The following is a 26,933-nucleotide window of genomic DNA, read 5'->3' as shown; positions in this document are numbered from 1 at the left end:
GAAGTGGAGGAAATACTTCCAAATTTATTTTATGAAACTAGCATTACCCTGTTACCAAAGCCAGTCAAAGACATGAAGATACCACAAAAAAAGAAAACTATAGGCCAATATACCTGATGAATATGTGTGAAAATCCTCAACCAAATAGCAATATTAGCAAACTTGATCAAACCACACATTAAAAGGATTTTAAACCATGACCAAGTGGAATGCAAGGATGACTCAATGTAAAATTATTTGTGATACACAACATTGACTGAATAAGGGATAAAAATCGCATGATTATCCGAATAGATGCAGAAAAAGCATTGAATACAGTTTAACATCCTTTTATGATAAAAACTCTCAACAAACTAGGAAAAAAAGGTAATTACCGCAGCATAATAAAATCCATACAAGAAAAGCCCATAGATAACATTATACTGAATGGTGAAAAACTGAAAGTTTTTCCTTTTAAGATCAGGAACAAAGCAAAGATGCCCAATCTCACCAGTTCTGTTAAATACACTACTAGAATCCTAAGTCAAAGCCTTTGAGCATGAAAAAGAAGTAAAAGGCATCCAAATTAGAAATGAACTGAAATTATCTTTGTTTTCAGATGATAAGACCCTATATATTAAAAGCCCTAAATATTCCATTTAAAAAAGAATTACTAGACAAATTCAGCAAAGTGCAGGATACAAAATCAACATACAAAAATCAGTTGCATTTCTATACACTGATAATGAACTACTTAAAAATGAAATTAGATAAATAATCCCTCTTACATTAGTGCCAAAAATATAAAATGCTTAGGAATAAACTTGAGGTGAAAGACATATAATGAAAACTACAAAACACTAATGGAAGAAATTTAAAAAATAAACTCAAGCAAATGGAAAGATATCCCACATTTATGGATAGGAACATTTAAAATTGTTAAAATGTTTATACCACTGAAAATGATCTACAGATTCAATACAATCTCCATCAAAATCCCAATCACATTTTTATAGAAATAGAAAAAAATTCTAAATTTTACATGGAACCACAAAATGTCATGAAGAGCCAAGTCAATCTTCAGAAAGATAAACAAAGCTGGAGGCATCATACTTCCTGATTTCAAAATACATTAAAAAAGCACAGTAATCAAAACAGTATGGAACTACCATAATCTCAAGACATATAAACCAGTGGAATAGAATAGAGGGCCCATAAATAAATTTACATACATATGGTCAACTATTTTTTACAAGCATGCCACTAGGGAAAGCATAGCCTCTTCAAGAAATAATGCTGTGAAAACTGGATATCAACATGCAAAAGAAGGAAATTGGATGAATACATTAAAACAACTCAAAGTGAATTAAAGACAAATCATAACACCTGAAACTATAAAACTCATAGAAGACATATGTAAAAAGATACATGGAATTGATCTTGGGAATGATTTAATAAATATGACACTGAAAGCATAGGTAACAAAAGAAAAAGACAAACAATTTGGGCTACCTCAAACTGAAAATGCCCAACATCACTAAGCATCAGGAAAATGAAGTTCAAAACCATGAGATATCACCTCACAGCTGTCTTGATCACTATTATCAAAAAAACAAAACAAAAACAAAAACAAAACAAAATGCAAAATGTGTTGGTGAAGATGTGGAAAAATTGAAACCCTTGCACACTGTTGGTGGGATTGCAAAATGGTACAGTCTCTATGGAAAGCACTATGGAGATGTCTCAAAAAATTAAAAATAGGAATATCATGTGATCCAGGAATCTCACTTCTGGGTATTTACCTAAAGAATTGAAATCAGGATCTTGAAGGGATATTAGTACTTCTTTGTTCATTGCAGCATTATTCACAATAGCCAAGAGATGCAAACAACTTAAATGTTCATCTGTGGATGAACAGATTAAGAAAATGTGGTGTATACATACAATGTATTGCTATTCAGCCTTTAAAAAAGAAAGAAATTCTGCAATTTGCTACAATATGGATGAACCTGGAGGAAAATATTATAAGTGAAATAATCCAATCACAAGAAGACACTTATATGAGGTATCTAAAATAGTGAAACACAGAATTAGAGCGTGAATGGTTGTTGCCATTCTCTGGAATGAGGGATGAAATGGGGAGTTACTAATCATGAACAAAAAGTTTCATTTACCAAGATTAATAAGTTCTATATATCTGATGAAAAACTTTTACCTATAGTCAACAGTAGAGCATTGTACACTTAAAAACGTGTTGAGTGTAAATTTCATGTGTTCTTGACAACAATAAAATAAATATTTTAAAAAGTAGTATTCTGAGGAAGGATTAATATGTTTTTTCTGAGAAGGGAGGTTTATGGCACATAAAAGGAGATTGACTATAGCTTCTGTTTGGCAGCCTCTCTTCCACGGCTCCAGCTCTATGTTTCAGTATCATCATTTCTTTTTTGCCCCTTCAGAACCCATGGTGGCAATTACTTTGTTTTGTTGTTAGTTGCCAGTTTTCTCACTCTGCCTTATTGATTCTCTCAGTTTTGCCACAAAACCATGAATAGCCCTTTATTAACTTCTCATCAAATTCCTAGCTAAATGGGTCTTCTGTTTCCTGTGAAGAGTAGTAGCAAATATATTATCCTGCCATTTGGAGTCAGGATTTCTTCTGAGGCAGAGTAGGCAGGGGAGGTAGCCTTATATGCTTTGATGTAAGTTCCATCAATACAGAGCTCCTTTGATAAATATAATTTACTTGTATAATGAAATGCTAACATTTCATAGAAAAGTCTTTTAGATAAACTAGCACCCTTTTCAAACATTCCTGACTTTAAGATTCAAGTGTTCCGTGAATGTCTACAATACTCATTTCCTTAAAGATCAGCATGATTTTTCTTTCATTAGCCAGATGTGTTGCTTTTTTACCATTTAAATCCTGAATACTGAAATATATTCAAATATTACAGAAAGGAAATATAATTCCAAAAGGTAAACTTCCTCTTCTCTCTACTTTTCTATTTTGTCATGGGCTATGTATGCCATGATTTATCAAGGAAATATAGGAAGTTAGATTTCTTCACCATTGAGATTAGTGAGCAAATTACAAACTCAACACAGTATAATTATAAGCATATATTAAGTTTTATTTCTCTATGCTGGTTTATGCTTGGGCTTGGATACATGAAGAACATCAATATTTGGGAAGACTGTGTGTACTGTCCTCTGGAACATTATTGATCTCTGCTAGGGTCTTATAATAGTGTGTGGTGCTATACTTTATCCCCACCTTATGTAATTTTTTTGCAACTGATTCTGCCTGAGTTTTGATCAGGTGCTAACATTGACTGCTGATATCTCTGGGCACTGACATGGCCTCTATTCTTAAGGATCACAGAGCCCTCATTGCTTTAAGGCCAGACCTATCTTGGCCACTGAACTCTCTGAACACTTTTACGCTTTTAGAGCATACAGAAATACTTGTACCTTTTAAACTATGAAGAAACTTCTGGTTCTCTTCCATAGCCTACCAAAACAGTGTGAATTAGAGAAAATAATCATCTCAGATAATCTTTAAGCCTCCATTAGAATGTAAGAACCTTTGACTCTAGCCATTTCACGTTGACATGTTACACACTGTAATGATGCTTTTCTTCAGAGTTCTAAATAAAAACTGATGCAAAAACCCATTTGGTTTTTTTACTTGAACTCATAATTTCATAATTCTATCTTTCCATATGACCAATGACCAGAGGGTCCAGTCTTGTCTGCTTTGAATATTTATATCTCCATTGAGAAATGCAATATTACCTGACATGTCACCAAGTATGTCACAGTCATCAATGATCCCAGCCCTCTAACATGAGCTGGTAAGCCAAGAATGCCCGCCATCAAGCAGCCATCAGACTGTAGCCATTCCCTGTGGTGATCCCTGAGGAAACTCAGGATGTGTCAAGATACTTGCCCCAGATAGCTGAGGTGCATATCAAAGGAATGATTTCAGTGAGCCCAGAGCTTGCATCTTCCCATACATAGGAAAGTGCTAAATTCTTTTTAACTTGAGATATCTGGTTTTCTTTAATTAACAATAATCTTTTGATGTTCCAGACTACCTGTCCTTTCTTGCAAAGCTCCTATATAGCCTGGTTCCTCCTCTTACCTCCTTGGAGCAGTTTCTCAGAGCTATCTGAAATGCTTTCTCCTGGGCTACAGTCCTCATTTTGCCCCAAATAACACTTAACTCGCAACACTCGCATTGTGTATATATTTCTATTTTTTTAAGTCAACACCTTCCTATACCCATATAGTTATTTTCTTTCCTTCCTCCATGGTAGATATTGCCCTTTTGTCATATATAGTGTCTCTCTCTAATTTATGTTGAACTTTCCAAAATTCTATAATCTAGCCTTTCAACCTTAATCATTGAGATTTTGAACCATATTTGGACAATTCTGAGAAAATAATTTTCCCTCTGAATTGTTCAGCTTTTTGAAATTAAAAGCCAGGGTTTTCATAAAAAAATATCTGTTTTCTGGTTAAAATAGTCTATTTTGGAATTCAAAATGAGTAATTTTTAAAAAATGTATCTTTATATCCTTTATAGAGCAATCTTCATATTTCTTGAGGCAGTGGGTGCCTCTGGCATAATGGGAGAAAGGGGAGAATTATATGTGAGAAAAAATTAAGAACTTTAATATATTTCATATCAGTTATTGTACTACATGTTCCATGGATGAGGGTTTCCTTGTTCTCTCTCAATTACAAATAAAATGTAATGTATATTAAAACACACAGTAAAACCCCTTACTTTTCTAATTGTTATTTGATTGAAAGTTGAGAAACTTAGAGCTGTTGATGTAATATTGTTTAAATAAATAATTATGATAATTTGATTATGTGGTATGTCAATCTCGAAATTGAGAAAATGTAATTTTTCTCAAAATATAAAGGGATTTTGTTCTGAATTATATTAAAATTATATAAAATTGTATTGAAAAATCCTCATGGTTCTCATAATCTAAAGGTGTAAGTGTGATCTCAGGTGGCTTTGGCCCACAGCAGCTTGAAGCAGAATTTCAGTTCCTGGCCAGTGATTGAGGTCAGATCGTGGCAGAAAGAGCACCAAATCCTAGCCACTAGACCAGTGGTCAGTGACAAGGCCCTGGTCCTACAGCTTTGCAGAAAAGAATTCCCACAAAGATGGAAAGTAATGAAACAAGTAAGGTATTTATTTAGAAAAAGCAAGGAGTATGTGTGGAGAGACACATGGGCAGGCTCAGGGAGAGTCACACCCTCATGGCAGTTTGAATCACTTTTATGGGGCATTTATTCTGTGTTTCCTTTGACCAATCATTCTGATTTGCCTGGTTCAGAGTCCATATTTGGTTTGTCTCAGGATTTTCCCATGTGTGTGCATGCATCTATTAACCAAGATGGATTCTACTGAAGAGGCCTATGGGTAGGTTTGACCACTTGGCATCACTCCCCTTTTGACTTCCAAGGAGACTTTCTGTGCATGTGTGGTTGGGGGAGGTCTCCTGACTTTGAGAATGAGGAATATGTGGTCTCTTATCTTCTATCTGGGCAGGGCGTAGGCTCCTCTCTGACTTGTCCTGTTATTCCCATCTTGGAGTATCAGTCCACAGGGAACAAACTCCAACCATTTGCCCTAGGGGCCCATATGACTCATGCCTCATGGGGACAATAAACATAATTTACAAGGAAACAATATAGAATATTAGAAGATGATACATGTTATGGGGAAAATGACAGGGCATAGTAGGACAAGGGACATCAGAAATGTGGGGCCTTGTAATGTTCAATTTTCAGTAGAGTGTTCAATGGCTTGAAAGAAGTGAAGGAGTTAGTCATGTGGAAATTTGGGAGAAGAACTAGAGAGTGGGTAGAGAGTAGGGATAATAATAACAACAAAAACTTCTGAAAAGGCTATAAGGGGAAAAGACAGAGAAAAGAGGTAGAAAATGGGACAGCCAGATAACAAGCACAAAGAAATTATGAGGAAAAGGTAAGAGTTAGGTATAAATAGAGGGAAGGTAGAAGTTGTACAGGATAAGTAGAGGGGAAAAGCCAGTGCAAAGACCTTAAGGCAGGAATGTGCCTGGCTTGTTATAGAAATAGTGAGAGGGCAAGTCAAGACAGAGCATAGTGACTAAGTGAGAGAATGGTAGGAGCTGAAGATAGACAGTCTGACAACATTGCCTTTTAAACCGTTCCAAGAACTTTTAATTTTCTTTTGAGTGAGATAGAAACTTCTCAGGAAATATTAAGTAGAAGAGAGCTATGACAAAGGCAGTAACAGTTTAAGTGGTGAAAAGTGGTCAAATCTTGGATGCTTTTTCTTTATGGAAAAGATGACAAGGTATTCTTATGTACTGCAAGTGAAACAGGATGGAAAGTGGCAGGACACAACCTTTAGAAGAATGACATAGCTAGTCATAGTACATGACAAAAACTAGTGAGAACCAACTAGGTCCAAGATGGCAGAAGATTCAGCTTTCAGTGGGCCTTGAGCCTCATTATACACTCATTGTAATACATTAGCATGCAAAATGACACATCCACTAGCACCATGACAGTTCTGAGGTTAATAATAAAGGGCCAAAAAATGGGCAGTGGCCCAATTCCTGGAAATCTCTTCCCCTACCCCAAAACAATTTGAATAATGCTCCCACTCATTACGCTATGAAATTACCCAGCCCATAAAAAATAACCACACCATATTTCTAGGCCTCTTGCCTTTTGCCTTCCAAGATGGACCACGCTCTGACTGTGGAGTGTGCTTCTCTCTAAATAAATCTGATTCTCACCTATTACTTTGTCTCTGAATTCTTTCAAGATGAAGAGAAAACAAATTCACCTACAACAGAAGTACAACAGAAGAGAAAGACATCAATGATAATAAAGAAGATACTGTGTGTTGCTTACCATTTCCCCCTTCTTCCTTATTAATAAAATTTCCTTATTGAGGGTGGCAGTGTTCTCAAGTTAAAAGCAGATTGAGGAGGGGGAAGTGGAGGAAGAGGAGGGATTACATTTCCCAGCTTCTCTTTTAATGCAGGTAGCCATGGAAACACGGAAATACAAGATTAAAATTTGGGGGTGAATCTTCAAGTAAAGCACTTTATACTATGTATAAGTAATCATCAAGGATATATTGTATAGCGCAGGGAATTATACCATTATCTCATAATAAATTTTAGAGGAGTATAATCTGTAAAAACTACTGAATCACAATGTTTTACACCTGAAAGTAATATAGTATTATAACTCAATTATACTTCAACTTAAAAAAAAAAAAAAACATTTTAAAAGGAATTAGCTCTGTTAAGATGTTTACCTTATTGCCCTTGTCTTTTTCTTCTCTTTGCTACCTGGAATGTGGATGAAAAGACCAAGATGACTGTTAAAACCATATCTTAAACCCTTAAACAGATAATAGCAGTTTCCCATATCTAAAATATTTGTTATATTGAAAAATAATAATCCTTATATGTTTACCAATGTAATTAGGTATCTGTTTCTTGTATCTTAATTTCTAACTAATGCACATGAATTCAAGGTTTATTTTCCTGAGTAGCTAAAATAATGGTATTGCCATTTAATGAGAAGGAATAAATCAGTGAGAAGAGCAGATTTAGAAGGAAAGCCAGGAGCTCAATTTTGCATGTATTAAGTTTGAGATGTCCATTCATTAGACATCCAAGTGCAGATTTCCACTAGGTAACTTGAAAGATGAGTCAGGATATCATGGATAACAGTTACAGATCAATTATGACAAGTGTACAGATATCTGTGAGTAGTGCCTAAGGCAAGGCCAAGACCATAGTTTCTAAAAGTTATTTATCTATTTATTTATTTATTTGTTTGTTTATTTATTTATTTATTTATTTATTATCTTTATTGGAGTATAATTGATTTACACTGTTGTGCCAGTGTCTCCTGTACAACAAAGTGATCAGCTGTATTTATACATATATCACCATATTGCCTCCCTCCCATGACACTCTCACACCATCCCTGTCTCACCACTCTGTCATCACCAATCATTGAACTGATTTCCCTGTGTTATGCAGCTGCTTCCCAATAGCTATCTATTTTACATTTGGTGGTATATATATGTCAATGCTACACTCTCACTTCATCCCAACTTCCCCTTCACCCTTCCCTGAAGCCCCGGGTCGTCAAGTCTGTTCTCTGCATCTGCATCTTTATTCTTGCCCTGCCACTGGCTTCACCAGTAGCATGTTTTTAGATTCCATATATATGCATTAGCAAACAGTATTTGTTACCTCTTTCTGCCTTACTTCACTCTGTATTACAGACTCTAGGTTCATCAACCTCACTACAAATAGCTCAACTTATTCCATTTTAGGGCTGAGTACTATTCCACTGCATATATGCGCCATATCATCTTTATCCATTCATCTGTTGGTGGACATTTAGGTTGCTTCCATGTCCTGGTTGTTGTGAATAGTGCTGCAATGAACATGGTGGTACATGTATCTTTTTGGATTATGGTTTTCTCTGAGTATATGCCCAGTAGTGGGATTGCTGGGTCATATGGTAATTCTATTTGTAGTTTTTTAAGGAACCTCCAAACTGCTTTCCATAGTGGCTTTACCAATTTACATTCCCACCAACAGTGCAGGAGCATTCCCTTTTCTCTGCACCCTTCCCAGCATTTACTGTTTTTAGATTTTATGATGATGGCCATTCTGACTGATGTGAGGTAATAACTCATTGTGGCTTTGACTTGCATTTCTCTAATGATTAGTGATGTTGAGCATTTTTTTCATGTGTTTGTTAACCATCTACTTGTCTTTTTTGGAGAACTGTCTATTTAGGTCTTCTGCCCATTTGTGGATTGTGTTATTTGCTTTTTTTGGTATTAAGCTTCATGAGCTGCTTATACATTTTAGAGATTAATCCTTTGTCCGTTGCTTCATTGGCAAGTATGTTCTCCCATCCTGAGGGTTGTCTTCTTGTCTTGTTTATGGTTTCCTTTGCTGTGCAAAACCTTTTAGGTTTTATTAGGTCCCATTTGTTTATTTTTGCTTTTACTTCCAGTATTCTAGGAGGTGGGTCAAAAAGGATCTTGCTTTGATGTATGTCATAGAGTGTTCTGCCTATGTTTTCCTCTAAGGGTTTTATAGTGTCTGCCATTACATTTAGCTCATTAAATCATTTTGAGTTTATTTTTGTGTATGGTGTTAGGAAGTGTTCTAATTTCATTCTTTTACATGTGGTTGTCCAATTTTACTTGCACCATTTATTGAAGAAGCTGTCTTTTCTCCATTCTATATTCTTGCCTTCTTTGTCAAAGATAAGGTGCCCATATGTGCATTGCTTTATCTCTGGGCTCTCTATTGTGTTCCATTGATCTATGTTTCTGTTTTAGTGGCAATACCATACTGTCTTGATCACTTTAGCCTTGTAGCATAGTCTGAAGTCTGATTGCCTGATTCCTCCTGCTCCGTTTTTCCTTCTCAAGATTATTTTGGCTATTCGGGGTCTTTTGTGTTTCCATACAAACTGTAAAATTTCTTGTTCTAGTTCTGTGAAAAATGCCATTGGTAATTTGATAGGGATTGTGTTGAATCTGTAAATTGCATTGGGTAGTATAGTCATATTCACAATGTTGATTCTTCCAACTTAAGATCACGGTATATCCCTCCATCTGTTTGTATCATCTTTGATTTCTTTCATCCATGTATTACAAGTTTTTGTATATATGTCTTTTGCCTCCTTAGGCAGGTTTATTCCCAGGTATTTTATTCTTTTTGTTGCAGTAGAAAATGGGAGTATTTCCTTAATTTTTCTTTCTGCTTTTTCATTGTTAGTGTATAGGAATGCAAGAGATTGCTGTGAATTAATATTCTATCCTGCTACTTTACTAAATTCATCAATTAGCAGTAGCAGTTTTCTGATAGCCTCTTTCGGGTTTTCTATGTATAATGTGATGTCATCTACAAAGAGTGACAATTTTACTTCTTTGCCAATTTGGATTCTTTTTATTTCTTTTCCCACTCTGATTGCTGTGGCTAACACTTCCAAAACTCTGTTGAATAATAATGGTGAGAGTGGGCACCCTTGTGTTGTTTCTGTTCTTACAGAGAATGCTTTCAGTTTTTCTCCATTTAGAATGACCTTGGCTGTTGGTTTGTCATATATAGGTTTTATTATGCTGAGGTAATTCCCTTCTATGCACACTTTCTGGAGTTCTTATTATAAATTGATGCTAAATTTTGTCAAAGGCTTTTTCTGCATCTCTTTAGATTATCATATGGTTTTTATCCTTCAATTTGTTAATATTGTGTATCACATTGATTGATTTGCATATATTGAAGAATCCCTGCATTCCAGGGATAAACCCCACTTGATAATGGTGTATGATCTTTTAATGTGCTGTTACATTCTGTTAGCTAGTATTTTGTTGAGGATTTTGCATCTATATTCATCAGTGATATTGGCCTGTAGTTTTCTTTTTTGTCTGACATCTTTGTCTGGTTTTGGTATCAGGTTGATGGTGGCCTTGTGGGATGAGTTTGGGAGTGCTACTTCTGCTATATTTTGGAAGAATTTGAGAAGAATAGGTGTTATCTTTTCTCTAATGATTAATAGAATTCGCCTGTGAAGCCATGTGGCCCTGGGCTTTTGTTTATTGGGAGATTTTGATTACAGTCTCAATTTCAGTGCTTGGGATTGGTCTCTTCATATTTTCTATTTCTTCTTGGTTCAGTCTTGGAAGATTGCACTTTTCTCAAAATGTATCCATTTCTTCCAGATTATCCAATTTATTGGCATATAATTGCTTGTAGTAGTCTCTCATGACATTTTGTATTTCTGTGGTATCCGTTGTTACTTCCCCTTTTTCCTTTCTAATTCTGTTGATTTGCATCTTTTCCCATTTTTTCCTGATGAGTCTGGCTAATGTTTTATCAATTTTGTTTATCTTCTCAAAGAACTAGCTTTTAGTATTATTGATCTTTTCTATTGTTTCTTCATTTCATTTTCATTTATTTCTAATCTAATCTTTAAGATTTCTTTCCTTCTGCTAACTTTTTTTTTCTTCTTTCTCTAATTGTTTTATGTGTAAGGTTAAGTTGTTTAAGCTTTTTCTTCTTTCTTGAATTAGGATTGTATTGCTATAAATTTTCCTCTTAGAACTCATTTTGCTGCATCCCATAGGTTTTGGGTTGTCATTATTTCATTGTCATTTCTGTTTAGGTATTTTTTGATTTCCTCTTTGATTTCATCAGTGATTTCTTGGTTGTTTAATAGTGTTCCAATTCTCCTCCGTGTGTTTGTATTTTTTACAGTTATTTTCTGTGATTCATATCTAGTCTCATGACATTGTGGTCAGAAATGATGCTTGATACTATTTCAATTTTCTTGAATTTACTGAGGCTTGATTAGTGCCCCAAGATGTGATCTATCTTGGAGAATGTTCCATGTGCACTTGAGAAAATTACATTCTGTTGTTTTTGGATGGGATGTCCTATAAATATTAATTGAGCCCATTGATCTAATGTGTCATTTTAGGCTTGCATTTCCTTATTTCTTTTCTGTTTGGATGATCTGTCCATTGATGTAAGTGGGGTGTTAAAGTCTCCACCATTATTGTGTTACTGTAGATTTCACATTTTATGGCTGTTAGCATTTGCCTTATGTATTGAGGTACTCTGAAGTTGGGTGCATAGATATTTACAATTGTTATATCTTCTTCTTGGATTGACTCCTTGATCATTATGTATTGTCCTTCTTCATCTCTTGTAACAGTCTACTTTAAAGTCTAATTTGTCTGATATGAGTATTGCTATCCAGCTTTGCTTTCACTTCCACTTTCATGGAATATCTTTGACCATCCCCTTTCTTTCAGTCTGTATGTTTTTCTAGGTGTGAGTAGGTTTCTTTTAGACAACACATATAAATGTTTTGTTTTTGTATCCATTCAAGAAGCCTGCATCTTTTTGTTGGAACATTTATCCATTTACATTTAAGGTAATTATTGACATGTATGCTCCTATTACCATTTTCTTAAGTGTTTTGGGTTTGTTTCTGTAGGTCTTCTCCTTTTCTTGTGTTTCCTGCCTAGAGAAGTTTGATTACCCATTATTGTAAGCCTGGTTCGGTGGTGTTGAAATATCTTAACTTTTGCTTGTTTGTAAAGCTTTTGATATCTCTGTCAAATCCGAATGAGATTCTTTGTGGGTATTCTTGGCTGTAAGTTTTTCTCTTTCAAGAATTTAAGTATAGCCTTCCACTTCTTTCTGGCCTGCAGATTTTCTGGAGAAATATCAGCTGTTATCCTTATGGGTTTTCCCTTATGTGTTATGTGTTGCTTTTCTCTTGCTGCTTTTAATATTTTTTCTTTGTGTTTAATTTTCTTTGGTTTGGTTAATATATACTTTGGTGTGTTTCTCCTTGATTTATTCTGTAGTGGACTCTCTGCACTTCTTGGACTTGATTGGATATTCCCTTTCCCATTTTGGAGAAGTTTTCAACTATAATCTCTTCAAATGTTTACTCAGAGGATTCATTTTTTTCTTCTTCTTCTGGGATGCCTATGATTGGAATGTTGGTGCCCTTTATATTGTCCCCGAGTCTCTGAGACTGTCTCCCATTGTTTTTTTTTATTCTTTTTTTCTTTGTCCTGCTCCATGACAGTTATTTCCACTATTCTATCTTCTAGCTCACTTATTCTTTCTTCTGCCTCTGTTATTCTGCTATTGATTCCATCTAGAGTATTTTTTATTTCAGTTATTGTGTTGTTCATTACTGTCTATTTGGTAGTAATTCTTCTTGTTTCTGTTCTCTGCTCCCTGTGGTGTGGTTGGTCCAGTGTCTTGAGTAGGCTTCCTGATGGGAGAGTCTGGTGCTTGCTTTCTTTTTTGTGAATCTGAGTCTTTTCCTTCTGATGAGAAAGGCTGTGTCACGTGGTGTGATTTAGGGTATGTATGAGCTTAGTATGACTTTAGGTGGTCTGTGTGCTGATGGGTGGGTTTGTGTTCCTGTCTTGTTTGTAGTTTGGTGTGAGGTATCCTGCACTGACAGTTGCAGGAAGTTGGGTGTAGCCAGGTCTTAGTCCCTGATGGAGGCCTCCATGAGAGCTCTCTACAATTAATATTCCCTGTGGCTGAGGAGTCTCTAATGGTCTATTGTCCTGGTTCTTTGTGCTCCCTCCTCAGAGCCTCTAGGCTTTATTTCTGGTCAAGGATTCCAGACTGCAGAGGTCACTTTTTGCAAGCAATGAAGGGGATTAAGAAAGATTATCCAAGCCCCAGACTAATGGTAAAAGTTTAAGTCAAACAAACAAATACTGTAACCAAGGAAACATATACATGCACAAGAGAAACAAAAACAACCCAATAGAACATTAAGTCCCCAAACAACCAGACAGTAGAATCACAGAACTCAGACAGTTAAAAAGGAAGCCAACAAAAATTCAAAACCAAAAAATACAAAACCTAAGCAGTGTGCCAACTAAAGACTGATTCAAAGAAACAGAACAAACTGTTAAGCATGGGGGAAAAAAAAAAGGAAAGAAGACAGTGCAGCAGAAGAGAAATGTCAATATGGAAATATATAAACAAAACTTAAAAACGAAGAGAAAAGGAAAGCAAGAAGAAGAAAAAGGAAAAAAAATAAAATAAAATTCCAGAGGAATTGTGAAAATGAAGACCAAATATAACAAATACCAAATAGAAACAAGGAGCAAATATAACAAAGAGTAAGAGAACAACCATAGAGGCTGAAGATTCCCAAAACAAAATTGAACAATTATAAATGGAACTAAGATAAAAGCAGAATCTAAAAACAAAAACAAAAGCAGTTTGTCATCTGAAGAATAAAGCAAGGAAACAGAGCAGAGCAATAATAATGATTAAAAGTATAAGATAAAATAAATAAAATAAAGTAGGATAACACACTGAGCAACAGAAGGGCATAGCAGTTGGGAATATAAAAAGAAAAAAATATAATAGAAATGTGTTAAAGAAGAAATTTGGATAGGGGAGATGAACTCAGCACTGCAGAAAAACTAGCAAAAAATAGAAATAGGTAGAAAGGATAAAAATAAATGGTAAACAATAGAATGAAAAAGTACATTATATGATGTGAGATCCCTTGAGACTATGATTGTAAAAAAAAAAAAAAATAGCCAAAACTGATAACAGAATGGATCAAATCAATAAAATTAATAATGATTATGTTTCTTTACATTCTCGGCTGTTAAGTGTCTTTGTATATGCCTTGAGCCACGGGCTGCCTTCACCTCCCCAAGAGGTTATTCTTTACCTCTAGGTTGGACTCTGGACCTGCTGTGGGCCCTAAAGGGTCCACTTAGGCTCTGATCTGGCCCAATTCCTGTGTGTGTTTGTTCCCAAATTCCACAGCAGCTAGAGTTAGACCTTTTTCATTTGTGGGAACTTTCATTGTCTGCTTAGATATTCCAAAAACATAGGGTCTATGTAGCTGATTGTAGGGATGTAGTCTGCAGCTTGTACAGCTGTTGGAAAGATTTTAGAGCCTCTTCCTTAGTCCCTCATCCCTGGCATTCAGCTTTGGTTTTGTCCTCACCTCTGCATGTGATCCAACCACAGGAGTCTGGTCCTGAGGCTGCCTTGGAGGTCTTGGTTCTGCCTCAGTGTGGGCTTCCTTTATTGTTCATCTGCAGGTGCCAGTGTGTGGAGAGAGAGATCTTTGGTAGTGGTTCCTCTCCCTGTGTGTGACTCAGCAGTAGCACCCTGCTTGGATTCTGGGAGCCCCAGGGGTGACACCAAATGCACTGGGATGCCTGTAGCCATGGGTGTAGAAAATCCAGCCTTTGTGTGGATATTTACTGGTGCCTAGCTTAAGAGACATGAATGCCAGTGCTCAGGGGGCTTTTTGTATTACTCTGTGATAAGTGGAGCTTCCTTTCTTGTTTGTCTGCAGGTACTGGTGCGTGGGGAGCGAGAGAGTGCAATAGTGGCTCCTCCCCTTGCATGTGAGTCAGCAATAGCACCCTGCTTGGATCACAGCAGCCCAGTGGTGACACCAAATGTGCAGGGAAGCTGGCAGGCATGGGTGAAAGAGGAATGTCCTTAGAAATGGCCCCCAGCCAGACTTTTTTGGCTTTTGTCAGCAGGAATGTTAGGGCCAGCCCTTGAGGGGGATTTTTCTCTTACTTGTCAACTGGTGCTCAACAGCCAGGTCTAGAGGGGTCTTCCTTTATTGTTTGTCATGAGTGCTGAGAGAGAGGCCAAAATAGTGGCTCCTCCCCCTGCAGGTGACTCAGCAGTAGCTCCCTGCTACCATGGCAGCCCTGTCTTCCCTGGTAGGCCTTCACTGCTGTGGATTTCTTCCCTCCTGTCCCCTCAGTCCATTTCTGCATAGCCAACAATGGTTCTCACCCTGGGCCTGTTCTCTGGTCCCCACATTCCAGCTCCCAGACCCCCTGCACTGCTGTGAACCTACATCTCAGATGGGGGTATGCAGGTCTGTGGTATGGACTGTGTGTTTCTCACTTTTTCCTGTCTGCCATAGATCAACTGCTTCACTCTCTTTGGACAGTACCAAATGCATCCCTTCTGACCCAATCAAATTCCCCAGTGTAAAGGGTTTTCCCTGTCAGATAAGGGGAGATTTCCCCAAATTTGGTATTCTCTCCTCTGTTTCAGCTCCCCCTGCCCCAGTGTGCATGTCCTGTCCCTTTTTTTCCTCCTCCTCTTTCTTTTTCCTGTTTTTTTTTTTTTTTTTTTTATCCTAACCAGTTATGCTGTGATCTTTGTAATCCTTTCTGGTGTCGAAGGTCTTCTGCTAGTGTTCAGCTTGTTTTCTGTGGAAATTGTTGCATCTATTGATGTATTCCTCACACATCTGTGGAGAGAGATGGACTCCATGTCCTTCTACTTCACCACCATCTATCCTTCTTGTATTGATTTATTTTAAAATCAAATTTACACCAAATAGTTATCCTTATTTCCATTTATGTACAATTGGGTAAATATTAGTTCTCAATTAATTTATGAAACTGGATAAATATTCTTTCTGTCTTTGTTTCTTTTATCATAAAGGAATCACAATGGAAATTAAATTTAATAAAATTTTCAGTAAGCATCTTAAAATTTTTGTAATGTTCTAGGTGCCTATTTATTTAAATCATCTTGGACAGAAACTATTTGTAGTATAATAAATCACTTAAAATTATTTGTGATACTGTTCATTCATAGCAAAGAATCATGTATACATATATATTTGTTTTTGCACTTTAAAATTTATAAATAATTATCATGAACAAAAATATTAATGGTTCTATCAAAGCATGTAAAGAAAATATCCCAGTATCTAAGATTGTTGATTAATATAACCAGCCAATAGATCTACTTGAGGTTTAGGAATATATCAAGAAGGCAAACAGTAATGAAATTAGCTTTGGAATATTACCCACTGAAGACCATCCAACTTAAGCAGCAGTCTTAATATTGCTGATCTAGCATTGTTATAAAGGTTTAAATGCTTATATTTCCAAAGATTTTCTTCTCTATAAAAATCTTGCTCTGTACAAGCAGAATGTCAAAATTTTCATTCACATTTTAACACTATAGCTACAGGTTTCTTTGCTATCACTCTAATTACTTAGAGGGAAATTAGTACCATAAATTTGCACATTTATCATCTTATGGTGTTCATCCAATTTTTGATTCTGCCTCTATGAGCTTGTATTCAGCCAGTTTATTATTATCCATTTATAGGCAGCCAATAAAGTAATAAATTATGTATTTGAAAGCCCTGCTGGCTGACATTTTTTAAAGTTCATTGGACACCTTTTTTTTCTGTAGCAGAAATGTGCTTCAAGCACTCAAGGTCTGAAATCTGATCCCCATTTAGATGTTGTTGAGAGGTATGTGCAATAAGTTCACATTAATATTTCATGGCCTAAGTGTGCCATACTTTGACAGTGCCATCTTATAGTCATTTGTCCTACATCTAAAGAGCAACTTGTAATCAGATATGTGTAGTCTAATAGGTGCATTAAGCTTTATTAGGCTTCATGTTTCTTTGCAAATATAATTTTAAATGATGTGCTAATTAATCTGCAGGTGTGTCTGTTGACTCTTTATATAATGTCATGGACAGCATTAGGCATATGACAATTTGCCATTACACCTAAAAATTATTGTTATGCTTTTCCAATAATTATGAAACACTTTCAAGATACTGGAAATCCATTACATATGTTTTTTACATTTATGAGAATCCAGGATATTATGCTTTAAAGTGCTAATTTTTATGTAAATGCTTCATTAGTTTTCTCATTGTTCTCAGATGTAAAGCTATAAAAAGTAACTTTTGTTCCCTTGTCTGTTATGAGAAATCTTTAGAACTCACTAAAATAATTAAAGCATTAACAGTGCATCCATGGTAGAAAAACTCAAAATATTTTATTCTACCTGTGATAAGTTGTCATGACAAAAGCATAACTACAGAAGGAAAAGAAAAAACAAAATTGAGTCAGTCTGTAGTTATCCTCTCTGACTCAGAATCTAACTGGTTGCATCGTTGGATTTGTTTTTGAGTCCTTTCTTTAGAATAAAAGTTGGAAAGAATTTTGTAAGAGCAATCCTACTCATTTCTTCTATTTTTTATTACTCAATAGAAGATTTAATTAATCATATTTTTAGCAAATTTTGGAAACACCTGTTTTTGGTAGAGTTAAATGGAGTTTTTATTTGCTCATTTCTTTGCTTTATTTTGGTTTGGTGGAGAAATAATCTTTTTTTTTTTTTTAAACTTACTTCTTAGCTTTGTATTTTAGAGGTTGTCTAGGATATTAGTTGAGAATACAATTATGAAGGAAACATAGGTGTTTATGTTGAACAGTCCTTGATCATCCATTCCTAAGCTTTTGGAACAAACATACCTGACAAAGTGTATTTTCGCTCTTAGACAAAACTGCACTCATGCTTCTCTGCTTTTTTTTCAACTAGGCCACTACTTTTGGAATTTTGGACTTCCACGTTCATCCATGCATTATCCAATTTTAGCAAAAATTCTGCTAAATTAGCTTACCAGTATCCCTCATACTCCATATACAATCAGCCTCATTATCTGATCAGTTTCTTTATCCTCTATCATCCCCGATGTGATGTCTAACCACCCTGGCCTGCCTTCAGTAAGAAACTTGTTAGGTTGGTTTAGCCAGGATTACCCCTTACTCCTAATGATTCCTGTTAGTTATTTATCATTCACCAACTCCCACCCTGTTCATTAATTATACATTCTCACTTGTCCATGCCATATATGGAATTGAGCTGAGGTCTCTTTACCCCTATTGCAATAGTCATGAAAAATAGCCGTTTTTACCATTTTAACTACTGTCCAGCTCTGGTTTTGCTTTGAGACATCTCTACCATATTAAGCTCATATTTCATCTTCAAATGATATTATAGAACTTAAGGAGACAGATATTACTTTATTCACCTATCCTCCTATGCCCAACATTTCTTTAAGGAGAGCAAACTTTATTTTCTGGAAACTGTCCATCTTCCCACCTCAGTCTTTACAGTTTTTTGCTGAGCTGAAACCTTATTTACGAGGTGACTGTTGCTCCAATTGGTGTGAGCAACTTGAATAACTGTGTCAGTATTTCCTTCAATTAGCACATTTTTGTTGTTGACTTACCTAGGAAAGATGGAGGGATTTCCATCCAATTAAGATTTTTAACGATGGTTCTGACAGCTCTATTATTATGCTACAAGTTAGGCCTAGTCATAGGAATAGTTGTTTTTTAACAATCATTTCTTGAATGAACACATCATAAAATATTTTATTTATGTTCCCAACTAAGATTTTCTGTTCCATTTCCAAGAACTATGATTGTAAGTGACAGAAATCAAAATTAGACACAAAGGAAAGATTATTAGAAGTATCACAGGAATCTTACAAAACAATCAAAATTTCAGAAGAAAAAGAACAAAGAATGGTTGGAACTCTATCAGTATTTCTGTTAGTACTCTTTATCATTTGTCTCTCTCACTTCAGAATGACTTTCTATATAGGGAAGAAAAGATACTTAAACCTCACACTATGTCTTGCCACTGCAGAAACACAGAGAGACACTGTCAAATTTGCTCAAATTCAACTTTTTTAAAATATATTTATTTATTTATTTTATTTATTTGTTGGCTGTGCTGGGTCTTCATTGCTGCACACGGGCTTTCTCTAGTTGCTGAGAGTGGGGGCTACTCTTCATTGTGGTGTGCAGACTCCTCATTGTAGTGGCTTCTCTTGTTGTGGAGCACAGGCCCTAGGCATGTGGGCTTCAGTAGTTGTGGCACATGGGCTCAGTAGTTGTGGCTCATGGGCTCTAGAGCACAGGCTCAATAGTTGTGGTGCACAGGCTTAGTTGCTCCGTGGCATGTGGAATCTTCCCAGCACAGGGCTTGAACCCATGTCCCTTGCATTGGAAGGTGGATACTTTACCACTGTGCCACCTAGGAAGTCCTCAAATTCAACTTTTAAAATTCTAGGGAAAAACTGAAGGAAAGATTGACCATCAGTCATGAATGTGACTTTTCAGAATTAAAATATTGACAATTAAACCATTGGCAAACTTTTAATGAGAACTAGAAATAGCTTTGACAATATAAAAAAAGCAAACAAATGCAAGTTGCATAATATAAAAAATGATACCAGAGGAAAATATATTGTCTCAGAGATGGATTAGTGTTAATTACGTGCACTACAAAAAAATGTGTCCTCTGTACAAATTCAATTTATATTGTTTTCCCTTAGAATAAAGGGAGCTAATAATAATTTCTGTAGTGACTATTACTTTTTCAAAATGCAGCTGACTTTTAATACATTGAGAGATCTATAGGCAAATAAAATAAAAACTTGTTTTTTTCTTAAATAAGGTTATTTTACATATTGCATCTTCCTCCAGATTCAAAGTAATATTATTACAAGGCATATATCAATCCTTTTTTTTTTTTTTTCATTTTATCACCCATGTAGTTTTGGTCACTAATCCATACAAAATATCTCTATCATTTTTAGTTGCAATATTTTACAACTGATATTGTAAACAGCAATTGTATATGCTACCATTGCTGCTTTTTGATATATATTAGAGCATGTAGAATGAATTTGGTACTTAGTTTAATTTTATTATTTTTGGAAGTATGTACATTATTATATTAAGTTATATTAAGATTTCTTTGGGGTTTCTGGAAAGGCACAAAAGGCATATTATATCAATTTGGTACCTTAAAATTGGTACTACTAAGTGAATTTGTTGATTATGTGGCTTCATTCAATGAGGAAGAAAGGCTATTATCATTTTATTTAGTTGTTTTTTTCTGAATTTACAACTGAAAATTAATACAACCTTATTTGTCTGTTGTCAACTATTAATATCCATTATAACAGTTATTTCTAATATTTCAGGGACAAAGAAGCATTATAACTGCAAAAGGGCAACTGGGTATATTATTTCTAATCCCTCCAGGAGGAATTAAAATATTAATTTTAAAATAGATTGCTCTCATATTTTACAGTTGTCATTGGAAACGTGTTTAAAAATAATTCAAATTTTCTTTTTCTTACTTATTTTAAAACTTTAGATGAGGCTATAGATACAAATGTACTGAGTACAAATATTAATTGGAATGATTTTCAATTTTCATAAAAATTAGAACAGGGTGTGATGCCAAGTTATAACTGCTGGCTTCTGACTTCTCATATCTGTCCTTGATAACATCTACTTGATTTAATTTGATTCAGATATTTGAGATTTGTTGTCTTACTTGACATGTAGCTAAATTTAAAATGTAACATAATTTCCTTGAAAACTTAACAAAGTTTAATTAGTGAGCTTATAAGACAGAAAGACCTTAAGCTGACATGAAAACTATTTCAAGAGATTTAATACAATACTTCAAAAAATATTGGAAAAGAAAGAACAAGGAATATACTTTAAATATTTTTTTTGCAATTTCTTGTATTCTCTGAGGATTAACTATTTATTTTATGGTATTTTAGTAAATGCTTTTGAAAATTGAAACTTCATATTACATGAAAAAATTATATTTCTACCAATTATTTTATTTACTTAATACAATTATCTTCTGTATGGAAGGACTCAAGCTACAGCTACCAGATAAAAATACACCTGGTTGTTTTAATAAATTAATTTAAAAAACTAGTAAAAGCTGTCCAAGTGGAAGAAATTTTTCTCTCTATCCTTTTAGGTTCCTCTGGCTGGTGTAGCAATTAAATTGACATGAGACAAATTAACAGAAGAAAATCAAACAAAAATTTAATAACGTGTATACAAGAGAGAGACCCAGGAAAACTAAATAACTCCCCAAAATGGATGAAATCTCACCTCAAGTACCATCTTTAGCTAAAGACAAAAGAGGATGATGGTGTAGTAGTTTGGGACTTCGAAGAGAAAGAAGACAATTCACAAGAAGATGGAAATGCAAATGTTTAGTAAACAAATGTTTATTGGGTCATGAAGAGACAATGGGACATAGAAATTTTAACAAACACACTTTGTTTAGTTCCTTCCTGTCTACACACCTAGCTCTTACTACAGTTATCTATGGTGATAGCTCCCATCCTGGAACAGGTCCTTTATCTACATTATTTTAGGCAGTTATGGGGAAGGACAAAATTTCTTCCTGAGTCTTTGGGGCCTTGATTGTTTTTGGCTTGAAATAATCCACATGCCAAAGAAACATTTTGGGGTGGCAAATTTTGCTCCCCAATAGTGCAAAGAATATAATTATTATGGAGGTCCTCTATGTACTTTGAAACCATAACTTGCTATATAAATATGAAGTACTACTATTATGGATCAATATAATATTAAGAATTATAGTATTTGTTTTTATTCAGTCTAATTTGGAAGTTCAGTTCATATACAATCTTTTAATATTATTAACTTTTATCTATTATAACAAGAAAATTATCTCGTAACTAGAATGATGTAAAGACTTTGCTCTAAATTACGTTCATAGTGACATGCTACTTTAAAGTAACAGTTAAAATCTAGTTCAGTGGCTGATCATCATAGGCCGTTTATGCTGGTTAAAAAATAACTGTATGAATTTCTGGTATTCAATATCGTAGGAAGCTACTTATTATAACATTTAGTTTTATATTTTTAGTTGTAAGGCAAAAAGTAATGATTGACTTTACCTGATCCATTACCAATTTTACAATTAGAAAAAACAATGACTCAAAGTGGTATAGAATTTTGGGAAAGTTTAAGCCAAATTTGGTTATATTAATATGTTATTCCACAAGACAAAAATAATTTTGGGGTAATCTGTTTATTAAATGTGTCTCATTTAGTAGTCTATGACCTTTAAAAATTATGAGAAACAGTCATGCTAGTGGAGTAACTAGTCCCAAGAATGATTTATCTTTACTATGAATCCTCAGACTGACCTTGTGGAGAACGTTTAATGCATATGTAATACGAGTACCATATTTTTCTTAGTGTCAGATGCATAATTATGCATGAAGTAATATGGTTTTAAATACAATTCAAGGTGAATAATGGAGAATTTTTTATTAGGCATCAATTAATATTAAAAGCAAAACTATTTTATATTCTTGCTGAATAATTATAATAAAAAGGAATGAAAGTTAAGAAAATTTATACTTTGAGGGAAAAAATGGATAAAAATATTTGTTTTTCATTTTCTTATAATATCTTCATATGTTCACCTATAAATGGCTTTCCAAATCCTATTGTTTAGGGTTTTTATGAAGTTTACATTATGCTAGCATGATTGATTAAATCATTGGCCATTAACAATTAACTCTATCTCTAGCCCTTCTCCTCTCCCTGGAACTTGGGAGGTTGCTTTGAAAGTTCCAACCCTAGAATTTCAGACAGTTAGTCTGACATTACCAGCAAGGAGGTGACAGAGTCAAAAAGACAAAAGGGGAATAATCAAGTCATATGCCAACCATCTGGGAACCCTCACTGACCCCACCAAGAATGGGCAAAACTATGGCTGTGTAGTGGGCAAACTTATCCTGATAAATAGGCACAGTTAACATGAGGGAACTTCCCCAGGTTGTGCATGCCCAGACAAGACAGGTGTATAATCTATAGGAAACCAAAACTCATTATACCATCATTATAATAAAATCTACATTTGTTTCTTTCCCCTGCCCCTGGTGGATGTTTCTTAGCAAATCAAGGGTGAGAACATGCACAATGGTTGAGGTGGAATGAATTGGAGATTGGGATTGCCATATATGCATTACGAATAAGAAAAAAATATCAAATTGTACTATTTAAATATATGCAGTTTATTGTATGTCAAAAAAAATAGTGAACTTATTACATAGCTTGGGACTGTCAATCAAATAACTATCCCCTGTCACTCACCCTGCCTACCAGCAGAATACTCCTAAAAACACCCTTAAGCCTGTACAAGAGTGCTGGTTTCACTTTGCAGAAACAGCCCATTTTCTCTGAGAGTGCACCTCTGCTTAAATAAACTTTGCTTTCCACTTGCACCTGAAGTGGTAGTCTACAGTTCTTTGCTTCCTAACATGAGAACCGAGATAGGGTCTTCCACTGACCTCCTCAGTTGAAACTGACACAAAGCACCCCAACCCAGTAACATAATCAACAAAATTGGTTTCTTGGGCAATCATCTCCCTTCCTGAATTTATCTAAGAGCCCACCTAGAGTTACCTAATTATCATACAAAAAGACACTTACCACTCCAGATTTTCCAAGGGTCTAGAAGTTCTCCTATCAGGAACCAAGAACTAAAACCACATATCATAGTAAAATATGTTCCTATCACAAATGTCACTCAGAAAATTATGAGATTTAGAGGCTATTGTGCAAGGAACCAGGAATGAACAGCAAACACATATTTCTAATTATATTACAGTATCATAGGTGTCTTATTAAGCTCTCTAATCCTAACTCAAGTTCACAAAACTTTTCTCCTTAATTTCCTTCTAGATGTTTTATAGCATTAGGCTTTAAAACTAGGTCAATCCATATTGAGTCCATTTCCTATAACATTTTTTTAATACTATGTTTTTTCATCTAGAAGAATTCTGACTCATATGTTTCTTTAAGAAGTTATGAAAGGGGAATTACAACTAACTGCTGAACAACCATCAACAGAAAGACACTGGAAGTCATCAAAAACAAAACAAAACAAAACAAAACAAAACAGCCCACATACAGAGACAAAGGAGAAGCTCCAATGAGGCAGTAGGAGGGGCACAGTCACATTAAAATCAAATCCCATAAATGCTGGGAGGGTGACTCGCAAGCTGGAGAACAGTTATACCACAGAAGTCCTGAGGGTTCTAAGCCCCACATCAGGCTTCCTAACCTGGGGGTCCAGCAACAGAAGGCAGAATCCCCAGAGAATTTGACTCTGAAAGCCACTGGGATTTGATTGCAAGACCTCCACAAGACTGGGCAAAATGGAGACTCCACCCCTGGAGGGAACACAAAAATGTGCTCACCAGGACCCAGGGAAGGAGCAGTGACCCCATAGGAGACTGGATGAGACGTACCTGCTGGTGTTGTAGGGTTGCCTGAAGAGGTGGGGGACAGCTGTGGCTCACTGAGCAGACAGGGGCACTGGCAGCAGGGGTTCTGAGAAGTACTCATTGGCGTGAGCCCTTCCAGAGTCCACCATTAGCTCCACCAAAGAGCCTGTAAGCTCTGGTGCTGGGTCACCTCACACCAAACGACCACCAGGGAGGGATCACAGCCCCACCCATTGGCAGACAAGCAGATTAAAGTGTCACTGAGCTCCACACCAAATTGGATTAAAGTTTTACTGACCTCCTTCTACCCAACCCAACCCACCATCAGTCCCTCCTATCAGGAAGTACCCATGAGCCTCCTAGACAGCTTCCTCCACAAGAGGGCAGAGAGCAGAATCAAGCAGTATCAACACTATTTCATCTTGTGGAACTGAAAATCACAGAGACAGAAAAACAGAGAAAATGAAAAGGCAAAAGACTTTGTACCAGATAAAGGGACAAGAAAAAATACCAGAAAAACAACTAAATGAAGAGGAGATAGGAACTCATCTGGGAAAAGAATTCAGAATAATGATGGTGAAGATGATCCAGGATTTGGAAAAAAGATTGGATGCAAAGATCAAAAAGGTGCAAAAAAAGTTTATCAAAGACCTAGAAGAATTAAGGAACAAACAAACAGAGATATGCAACACAATAACTGAAATGAAAAATACACTAGAAGGAATCCATAGCAGATTAACTGAGGCAGAAGGGTGAATAAGTGAGCTGGAAGACAGAATGGTGATAATCACTGATGCAGAAAAGAATAAAAATAAAAGAATGAAAAGAACTAAACACAGATTAAGAGACCTCTGGGACAATGTTAAATGCACCAACATTCGCATTGCAGGGTTCCCAGAAGGAGAAGAGAGAGAGAAAGGACATGAGAAAATACTGGAAGAGATTATAGTTGAAAACTTCCCTACCATGGGAAAGGAAATAGTGATCCAAGTGCAGGAAGTGCAGAGAGTCCCAGGCAGGATAAACCCAAGGAGAAACACACAAAGACATACAGTAGTCAAATCGACAAAAATTAGAGACAGAGAAATGTTATTAAAATCAACAAGGGAAAAATGACAAAAAACATACAAGGGGACTCCCATAAGGGTAACAGCTGATTTCTCAGCAGAAACTCTGCAAGCCAGAAGGGACTGACACAATATACTTAAAGTGATGACAGGGAAGAACCTACAAACTATAATACTCTAACCAGCAAGGATCTCATTCAGATTCGATGGAGAAATCAAAAGCTTTACAGACAAGCAACAGCTAAGAGAATTCAGCACCACCAAACCAGTCTTACAACAAATGCTAAATAAACTTCTCTAAGCAGGAAACATAAGAGAAGAAAAGGACCTACAGAAACGAAAACAAAACAATTAAGAAAATGATAATAGGAAAATAGATATTGATAATTAACCTGAATGTAAATGGATTAAATGCACCAACCAAAAGACATAGACTGGCTGAATGGATATAAAAACAAGACCCACATATATGCTGTCTACAAGAGAACCAGTTCAGACCTAGGGACACATACAGACTGAAAGTGAGGGGATGGAAAAAGATATTCCATGCAAATGGAAATCAAAAGAATGCTGGAGTAGCGATACTCATATCAGATAAAATAGATTTTAAAATAAAAAATGTTACAAGAGACAAGAAAGGACACAACATAAAGATCAAGGGATCAATCAAAGAAGAAGAGATAACAATTATAAGTACATATGGACCAATAGAGGAGCACCACAATACATAAGGCAAATGCTAATAACTACAAAATAGGAAATCAACAGTAACACAATCATAGTGGGGAACATTAAAACCCAACTTACACCAATGGACAGGTCATCCACACAGAAAATTAATAAGGAAACACAAGCTTTAAATGACACAATGAATAAGTTTGATTTAATAGATATCTATAGGCTATTACATTCAAAAACAGAAGACTACACATTCTTCTCCAGTCCACATGGAATATTCTCCAGGATAGATCACATTTTGGGTCATAAATCAAGCCTTGGTATATGCAAGAAAATTGAAATCATATCAAGCTTCTTTTCTGAGCACAACACTATGAGATTAGAAATCAGTTACAGGAAAAAAACTATAAAAAATTTAAACACATGGAGGCTAAACAATATGTTAGCAAATAACCAAGAGATCACTGAAGAAATCAGAGAAGAAATTAAAAAACATCTAGAGACAAATGACAATGAATACACAGTGATCCAAACTTATGGGATGCAGCAAAGGCAGTTCTAAGAGGGAAGTTTATAGCAATACAATCCTACCTCAACAAACAAGAAAAATCCCAAATAAACAATCTAACCTTACACCTAAAGAATCTAGAGAAAGAAGAACAAACAACA

The sequence above is a fragment of the Hippopotamus amphibius genome, chromosome X, assembly GCF_030028045.1.
Source record: "Hippopotamus amphibius kiboko isolate mHipAmp2 chromosome X, mHipAmp2.hap2, whole genome shotgun sequence".
In the NCBI taxonomy this organism is placed as follows: domain Eukaryota; kingdom Metazoa; phylum Chordata; class Mammalia; order Artiodactyla; family Hippopotamidae; genus Hippopotamus; species Hippopotamus amphibius.
The sequence above is the reverse complement of the archived record's forward strand: the minus strand, read 5'-3'. Positions refer to the sequence as shown.